Genomic DNA, 8,446 nt, shown 5'->3' with positions numbered 1-8,446 from the left:
GAGAAGGAAGGCCTGTTTGTGCAATGGCGGGGACTTACTCCAAAATCAATGCCAAACTGCACTTCTCTCTCTCTCTCCCACGGCCGGCTGGAATGCACTCGAACTTTTTTAAAATAATTAAAAAAAATCCCGCAGACGTTTCTCCAGAAGCATTTTTCAGGTCATGGAAAACTATAACCGGCTGCGAAGGATGCTTCGACTTCGACCCCGGCAAAGGAGTCGCTTCCCCACACCTTGGGGCATTCCTCGGTTTCATCTCCCCCACTCTGTGCACGCACCTCCTCGTTTTTGCAACGAGAAAGCACTTAAGACTTTGTCGGGGGTGGAGGGGGGGCAAACGGGGCGGGGCCTCGGGGAGGGGGGCTCCCCAGCTCCCTCTAGCGGCCTCCCGCGGGCTGTTCAGGATGCGGCAAAGGCCTTTGCATAAATTATGTTCATGACGCAGCAGCTAAAAAACCCAGAGCGCCGAAATCTGCCCCCTCGTTCTCCCCCCAGGCGGGGCAGGGGCTCGGGCGGCTGCGGCGGGGGGGCAGGCCCGGTGCAAAATATCGGGGGCTGTGCTTGCAGGAGGGCTTGAGCCCGGCTGGGCCCTGGGGGTGGGGGGCGCTGCCTCCCCCCTCCTCTTTTTGTGCGTGTGCGAGCAGCACCCTTCGCTCCCGCTGCTGTGAGATGAATTTTTAATTATTCTCCGGGAAAAAAAGAAAGAGAGAGCGAGAGAGAGAAAAGAAGACGAGGAGGGGAAAAGATCGGCTCGGAGGAGCCCCGGCCCGGGCAGGGGGCGAGCGGGTCCCTCCCGGCTGCGCAGCGGTGAGTGGGGTGGGGTGGGGGCGGCGGGGCCGTGCTGGGGGGCGGGGGGGACCCGGTTCGGTGAATATGCAATGGTCTTAATTAGCATAATTTATATATTTATGATAAAGAGAGAGGAAAACAGGGGCCGGAGCGCGGGGGAGACGCCGGGGACGGCGAGGCAGCCCGAGGGGCGCAGAGGACGGGCGGCGCACGCAGGGCTGGGGGGGGGAAGCCCCCCGGTCTGTTTTTTGGGGGGCCATCCAGCGAAAGGAATGTTGAGAGATCATTTTTTTTTGCGGGGGGGGTGTCGGTGGGTTGGGGGAGGAACCGGACCGCACGAGGAAAGCGAAAGGCTGGCTAGGAAATAGGCAGGGTGGTAGTGGGAATTGGTAGGAAAGAAAAAGCGGGGGTAGTAATAATAATAATACTGTAATAATAATAATAATAATAATAATAATAATAATAATAATAATAATAATAATACTGTAATAATAATGATGCGGCGGCTCTCCTGGAGGATTGGAGCCCGGCTAGGCAGAAGCCGGCGGCGAGGAGCGAAGGGGCAGTTGCTGAGAAATGGGTTAGAGAGGGAGGCAGAGGGCAAAGGGGGTCTATTTGGCATTTTCGTGCTGCGAACCGCCCTGCTCGGACGAAGGGCGGTATGCAAACTTAATGAATGAGCAGCACCATAAGTGAATGAGAAGCGGGCGCGAAGGAAGGCGAGGCCCCCCGGGAGGACGCTGCTTGGGGAGCCCCCGCGGGGAAAGAGGGGGCGTGGGTCTAAGGGGCTGGGGGGCAGTGGGGTGCTGGTCCCCCACGCGAACAAGTCGGAGGGGGGGAGCACCCCCTGCGCTGTGGGGTGCGCGGTTAGTGGAGGGGAAGGGGGACTCCAGGAGGGTGCCTGGGGCGCATCCCCCTGAAAGGAAAGGGAGCCTGAGGGGCTCGCAGGGCGCGGCGAAGGGGGTCCAGTGTGGGGCGGCCCGCGAGGCAAGAGGCTCCCGGTGTGGGGCTGAACCCGGAACCCCGGGGAGAAGCGGGGTGCTCGGCTTCGGAGGCGCCGCGGGCAGTTGGGCGCGAGCGGGAAACGGGACAGGGGGCGCCGCGAGCGAGAGCCCCCCGAGCGGCGGGGAAAGGAACCCAGGCAGGGTTTGGCGTCAGCCCCGGGGCCCGGAGCCTCTTGGCCCCGCCGGAGCTCAGCCCCCGATGCACGAGGAATGAGAGGGCGCCGGGAGGGAGCGGCTGGCACCGAGTCCGGGGCGTAGCGAAGCCGGGCGGCACTTTTGGAGTGCGCGGCGGCAAGCAGCTTCCTCAGGACTTCACGAAATGTCGCCCTCCGAGGATGGGGTACCTAGGTGGGTCTTATAAGCAGGAAGGCGGACCTGGCGGGTGGCGGAGTTTGTCAACAGGGCGGCCAAAATAGGGTGAGGTACTGGGAAGGGCAGCACATTTCTGTGTAGAGCCAACAATGTTGGGCATGGCTTCTTTGCTGCCACTGGCCAAGCGGGCATCTGCAGTCGGGTCCGTTGTTTCGTTGGGCTTGAAAAGAAATGCATACTTTCCCTTTTAATCTGACCACTGGAAATGCAGAATTTGGCAGCCCAGGTTGCTTATCGGGACAAGACAGTTTGGGCATATAATGCCCGCCCCACGCCAACTGCCCTGGCTGCCAGTTAGTTTTGGGTCCCAATTCAAAGTGCTCCTCTTGACCTATAAAGACTCAAATGGTTGAGGATTGGAATACCGCACAGACAGCGAAATCATCACCTGAGGCCCTTCTTCGTGTGCCTCCTCCATGAGTGGTCCGGAGGGTGCCAACATGAGAAGGGGCCTTTTCTGTGGTGGCTCCCCGTTTGTGGGATGCTCTCCCTATATAGAGGCTTATCTGGCACCTTCGTTACATATCTGTAGGCGCCAGGCAAAAACATTTCTCTATAACCAGGCCTTTGGCTGATTAACATGCTATGGCTTAAGTGTGTGGAAGGGGAGTTATTGGTTTGGGTTTTTTTTATATACAGTATATTTTGTGTTTTCATTCTGTATTTTTCTTATGTGAACCACCCTGTGATGTTCCACTGAAAGGTAGTGTACAAATAATAATAATAATAATAATAATCTCCCCAACTTCCTCTCCCAGTTGAATGGGTAACTTCAGTGTAACTTGTTGAAACTGGAGAAATGAAGGCTTAGAATTAGATCTCAACCCTCTCCCAACACTGGATTCCTTTCAATTTGGCCCCTTCCTCCATGGCTGCTTTTGTCTCTCTCTCTTACAAAGAGTCGGACACGACTAAACAACAACTCTTTTTTAAGTACAACAAGATCTGATCATGGATCTCGTAACTAACACCACATCTCTCTCTCTCACACACACCTCTCATTTCAAGGAATGAGGACTGGAGAGTGAAGGTCAGAGGACATTAAGGACAGCTTGACCTTTGGTAGGTCCTCTCTCCTTCTCTTTCTCCACTTTTACAAATTTTGCTGCAGATTGAACATAAGGACAGCAGAAGAGCTCTGATGGGTTATCTAGTCCAGCATCCTGTTCCCACAGTGGCTAACCAGAATCTCACAAGCAGGACTGGCCAAACCAAGGACTAGTTCACACTGAGGATGCAAAGCTGTCTTTGAGCTGTACCATTTCAAACCACAAGTGTGGGCCGTCTTGAATTAATGTTCCTTTGTACTTAAAAAGAGAAGTAATCTCCACATTGAAAACTAGATGCCAGAGGTGAGGATTCTGGTGGTGGTTTCAGGCATGTCAGCCTCTGCTTGCAGTGGGAAATGGGACACAGCTTTACCAAGTCTGTGAGGTCTCAACACTGATAGGAAGCAAGGGGGCCTTGTAAATAGAAATAAATCATTCCTATCTTTGCTGCACAAGGGGGCTGATTATGCCTCGGGGCTAATAAAACAGTTGGCTATGGCAACCGCTGCTTGTGTGTCTTTTTGTGTAAAGGTTGATTCAACTGTGGCTGAAATATAATCTCCATGTAGGCAAAGATCTGTGCACTGTTACAGTGTGCAGGCCACCAGTTGTATTTGACATAGAGTTTGGTGGTTGTGGCTATTTTGGTCACGTGTACATGGATTTGGAAGTGACTCACCAGATGAGCATATGCATTACATATACCATAAGTATTATGACTGAAGTTTAGCCCCTGACACTGCTGGGGTTTAGCTCGGGAAACACTGCATAGATCATGGGAAAAGCTTTAAAAGGATGTTAGGTAATACAGCCGCAAGGGTCTGCTGTGTGAGACTTGGGAGAATCATTGCCCGGTGTATTCCTAAATAACATTTTCATCCTGCTGTTCCAAGGAGCTCAGGGAGGCATCCATGTTCCTCTTAACTAAACCTAAAAGTTTAGGTTCAAAATTCAGGGAACTTCAACTGACTCAGGGTGTTTCGTGGCTGAGTAGTGATTTGAAGCCAAGTGTCATTCCAATTATCTACAGACTTTACTGAGCCAAATGGATCAGTGTAAGGCAGAACCTCTAAACTGCGCACAGTTTGGTTTGTGCATGTAACAGATGCTGAGAGGGGGGCAGAAACTTACGCTTTTGATGGGTAGGCAGTGCTGCAGTTTCCCTCAAGCCTATGTGCACAACCGTAGGTGTGGTGCTGTGTCCGTGTGTGTCTGTGCCATGCAAATATGCAGTGTTGCGATGCTGATGGCAGGGGAGACCTGAGTTCAGATCCCCAGACCCATGAAACTCGCTGGTGAACTTGGGCCAGTCACTAACCAACTTCACAGGATTGTTGTACGGATAAAATGGGGGGGGGCGGGTTAGTATGTTAATTGCCTTGAGCTCTTTGGAGGAAAGGCAGGATTTCAATGAAATAAATAAACATCCACTTCCAGTTTGGGGTGGTTCTTCTGTGGATAATACGTAAAGACATCTGGATTCATTTATAAACTGACCGGTCCACTCCAGTTGTCTCCCTTTCCACTAGTAGCAGCAGAAGCTCAAAAGTAAACTCTTGCATCCTTTAAAATACATTATTAGTAAAGCAAAGGGAGGAAAGAATTCTGCTTTTTTGGGGTGGGAAATGGCTCTTCTCCTGCCTTGAACTCTGGCACTTGACTGTCTGGTGCTGAGATTAGGCCTGCTTCATAATGGGATGTTTACTCTCTGTTGGACAGGATCAGTGGCTACACATCCCTTTTATATTCTGCTCACTCCCGTGGGGCAAGATTGCTATCTAAAATCAACTCCTGTGTCAGTGTGGTGTAGTGGTTAAGAGCGGTAGACTCGTAATCTGGGGAACCGGGTTCGCGTCTCCGCTCCTCCACATGCAGCTGCTGGGTGACCTTGGGCTAGTCACACTTCTCTGAAGTCTCTCAGCCCCACTCACTTCACAGAGTGTTTGTTGTGGGGGAGGAAGGGAAAGGAGAATGTTAACCGCTTTGAGACTCCTTCGGGTAGTGATAAAACGGGATATCAAATCCAAACTCCTCCTCTTCTTCTTCAGTAGGGTTAACTTTTAAAAGCTAGTTGTACAGAAAACTAAGACCTAGTGTAGTTATTCTCTGATCAATATGCCTTTGTAAAGGAGAAGGGGTCCTGTGAGCCTTGTGTTTGTATGCCTTTGGAAAAATGCATATTCAAAACACTATTAAATGGAACAAGATTTCACTTCAGAAACATTTCGATCATTTACATGGGAGGAAATGAAAGTTGCAGCACATTTGCATACTGACATTCAAAACCTTTTAATCATTGATGGCACACTATAGTGTTATAAGCTCCACCTTCTCCCTCCTGTAGCCTGGAAAGTGAATATATTACCCTCATTTAATTTTATGATATATTAACATGTTGTCTTCCATTCTGTGCTGGGAGCATTATCTCCCTCCCTCTCTGTTTCCCCTTTCCTCCAGAGATCAAGAAATAGCTTTTATCTCAACATTACTTTTTCATGTTTTGCTGCAAAAGTGAACTAACATTGTTGTGCCTGAAATAATCAGAATGAAACAGGTGCGTTTTCATAAAATTACCATTGCAAATGTGTCCCATTCCACTCTCTTAACCTCTCTTGTACAGTAGGCATCTGCTAAGAAGTGAGAAAAAGATCTGAAAAGACACTTGAGATTTTATGCCAGTGCTTTCTGCCTTGCTGAAAGACAGAAGCCGGGTTAAATGAATACACTTTGCTCCCCCCCTTTTACATTACTTTACAACAGAAATAATGGAATTCTACTTTTTTTCTTAAACAATACTACGCAAGAATCACAACAGGGAGGAGCGACTTGTGGCTCTCTGGGTGTTGTTGGATTCCAACTCCCAAGAGCCCCAACCAATAGCCAGGGATCATGGGAGTTGTATTCCAACAACATCTGATTCCCCACCCCTGTGTTACAGAATTATTTTAAGCCGGTTTGCATTCTTCCTCTACCACCAGTTTCAGGACGGTTAACCGCATAGTACAGATGTAATCCCCTGTTCATTGGAACCTATTTTCATATACGGTAATGTGTTCCAGTTTGGATTCATTCTATGCTGAGCACCATTAATTCATAGTCCAATTCTGAAGTTCATATGGCCCAAACAGACACATCACCTCCACTGACTTTCTGAGAAAATGGCAATCTTGACAATCTCCACCCTAGCCGGGCATTTGCGTTGAGACTGCCCTTTACGCCAGAATCCTCCACAAAGATGGAACTACATGGCTACCAAAGTTGGCCACTTTGTACTTACCTAGAATCACTTCCGCTTTGAGGAGAACATGTGTTTTCAGATTAATGGTGCTGCCATGAGTACCTGCTTGGCTCCACAGTATGTTAGCATCTTGATGGCTCACTTAAAACAATGCTTTATCAGCTCCTATTCCCAAAAACCCTCTCTTCTACGTGAAATACGCTGATGGCATCTTTGTCATATGGACTCATGGACAGTACGTACTTGCCACTTCAGTGGGTTGTTCCAGTGCTCATTATACTCAGAGTAGGTCCATTGAAATGAATGGACATAGAATAATAGAATTGTCTAACTTAGGTCCATTAATTTCCATGGTTGAGTAGAACTTGGTTGGATGCAGTCTAGTAACTTGCCAGTCCACCATCAACGTTGGCCTACACCAATCTACGCAAGAGTTCCACTCTTGCATACCATTGTACAACTACACCATGGACACATTAGAACCACCTTTTATAGGAGGTGTTGGTTGCTAAATGTGCTTTCATGCTTCCAGCTTCCACCCAGGACATACCATGAGTCCATTGTCTACAGCTAAGTCCTATGATACAACCATATCTGTACAGGGTCTTCAGACAGACTCACTAAGAATTTCATCAGACATTTGAGACTACAATACCTACCCAATGAAGTAAAACAATGCACCAACAAGGCCAGAATGTTACCCAGGAACAATCTACAGGGCGGGCTTAGAAGAGAAAATGACAGGCCACCGCTTGCTGTTACTTATTTATCAGCTGAAACCACTCAGACATATTATCAGGATTCTAGAGCCCTTTGTGGACAATGGCACTTCCCTGTCACAGGCCTTGGAAGTGACTGGCTTGTAGTTGCTTCCAGACAGCACCCAACCTAAAGCTCTGCATCAGCAACAACCAGCTAACAAAATAATGGGTACAGGAAACAGATCCTGTGACAGAGCCAGGTACCAAATCTGCCCCACCCCATGTCCATTCTGGCATGTTTTTACAAGACTTGATAAATGTGATCCAAAGTATCATGGGTTCATTCGTCTTCTATTCCAATGTGATTTATGCTATCATCTGTTAACAATGCCCTACTGCATTCTGTTTAGTGGTGTAAATTTTCCAGCATAAAGTACGCTATGCGAATTAAGGGAAATTTTCAGTTTGCTTAGAGAAATTTGCTGATGACCTGGAGAGTGACTTAATTCTGCATGTTTCACTTGTATTTAGTAAGCAAAGTGAAAACTTTGAAAATGCCAAGCTTGCATAATATTTTTTTGCCATTGGCATCCATTCCATTTTCCCTAACAAACTTATGAAACACAAAAAAAAATCCATGGAAAAATAAAGCACTGGAGAGTTTCCTGCCCCATATTACTAATAGGTGTGAGAGATCAGTCTCTATTCTCGGCAAAATAATAGATAGGCACAAATCTGACATCAGAAAGTGACAATAACCAATAAACCAGTGAGGATGTTTCAGCCTTCCAGAACACACTGTTACTGACCTAAAGGTGGCCATTCTGAAACACAGGGACGTCAAGAGAAGAATATGACACTAAACAGCTGATTCACAATTCAGCAGGAAGTTCTGTGCCGTGTGAGTTAAATTAAGACAAAGGATGTTCATTAGTTCACCAAGGCCAGGGTAACTGTGCTGTCTATGGCTGTTTCTACCTCTCTATAGGTGTTAATATAATTTCAGCAATTCCTACCAATCTGCTAATGCAAAAAGCGAAAGTCGTGCCTCTTTAGAATATATTATGAAGCTCTTAACTTTCACCTTTGCATTTCATTGCCATTCAATCCCCACCTTATAATCTCCTTTTTGGACCTGCCAACTAAGATTTTAGTTCACACATAATAAATTTGTTAGTCTTTAAGCTGCCTCAAGATACTCTGGTTGTTTTTGCTTCAAGAGGCAAAGATGGCTCTCCCTCTGTCATTTTTCATTAATGGAGTGGTTTTCAACCAGTGTGCTGTGGCACCCTG

General features: G+C 48.0%; 1 protein-coding gene across 1 annotated transcript in view; it reads left to right on the top strand.

The window, feature by feature from the left end:
- Positions 1-414: 414 nt before the first annotated feature.
- POU6F1 (POU class 6 homeobox 1) overlaps positions 415-8,446 on the top strand; it is a 39,012-nt gene continuing 30,980 nt past the window's right edge. The window contains exon 1 of the mRNA XM_035103141.2: positions 415-807. The gene's annotated coding sequence lies outside the window, so the exon portion shown is untranslated. The remainder of the gene's footprint in view (positions 808-8,446) is intronic.

The sequence above is a fragment of the Zootoca vivipara genome, chromosome 2 (genome assembly GCF_963506605.1).
Source record: "Zootoca vivipara chromosome 2, rZooViv1.1, whole genome shotgun sequence".
NCBI lineage: Eukaryota > Metazoa > Chordata > Lepidosauria > Squamata > Lacertidae > Zootoca > Zootoca vivipara.
The sequence above is the reverse complement of the archived record's forward strand: the minus strand, read 5'-3'. Positions and strand labels throughout refer to the sequence as shown.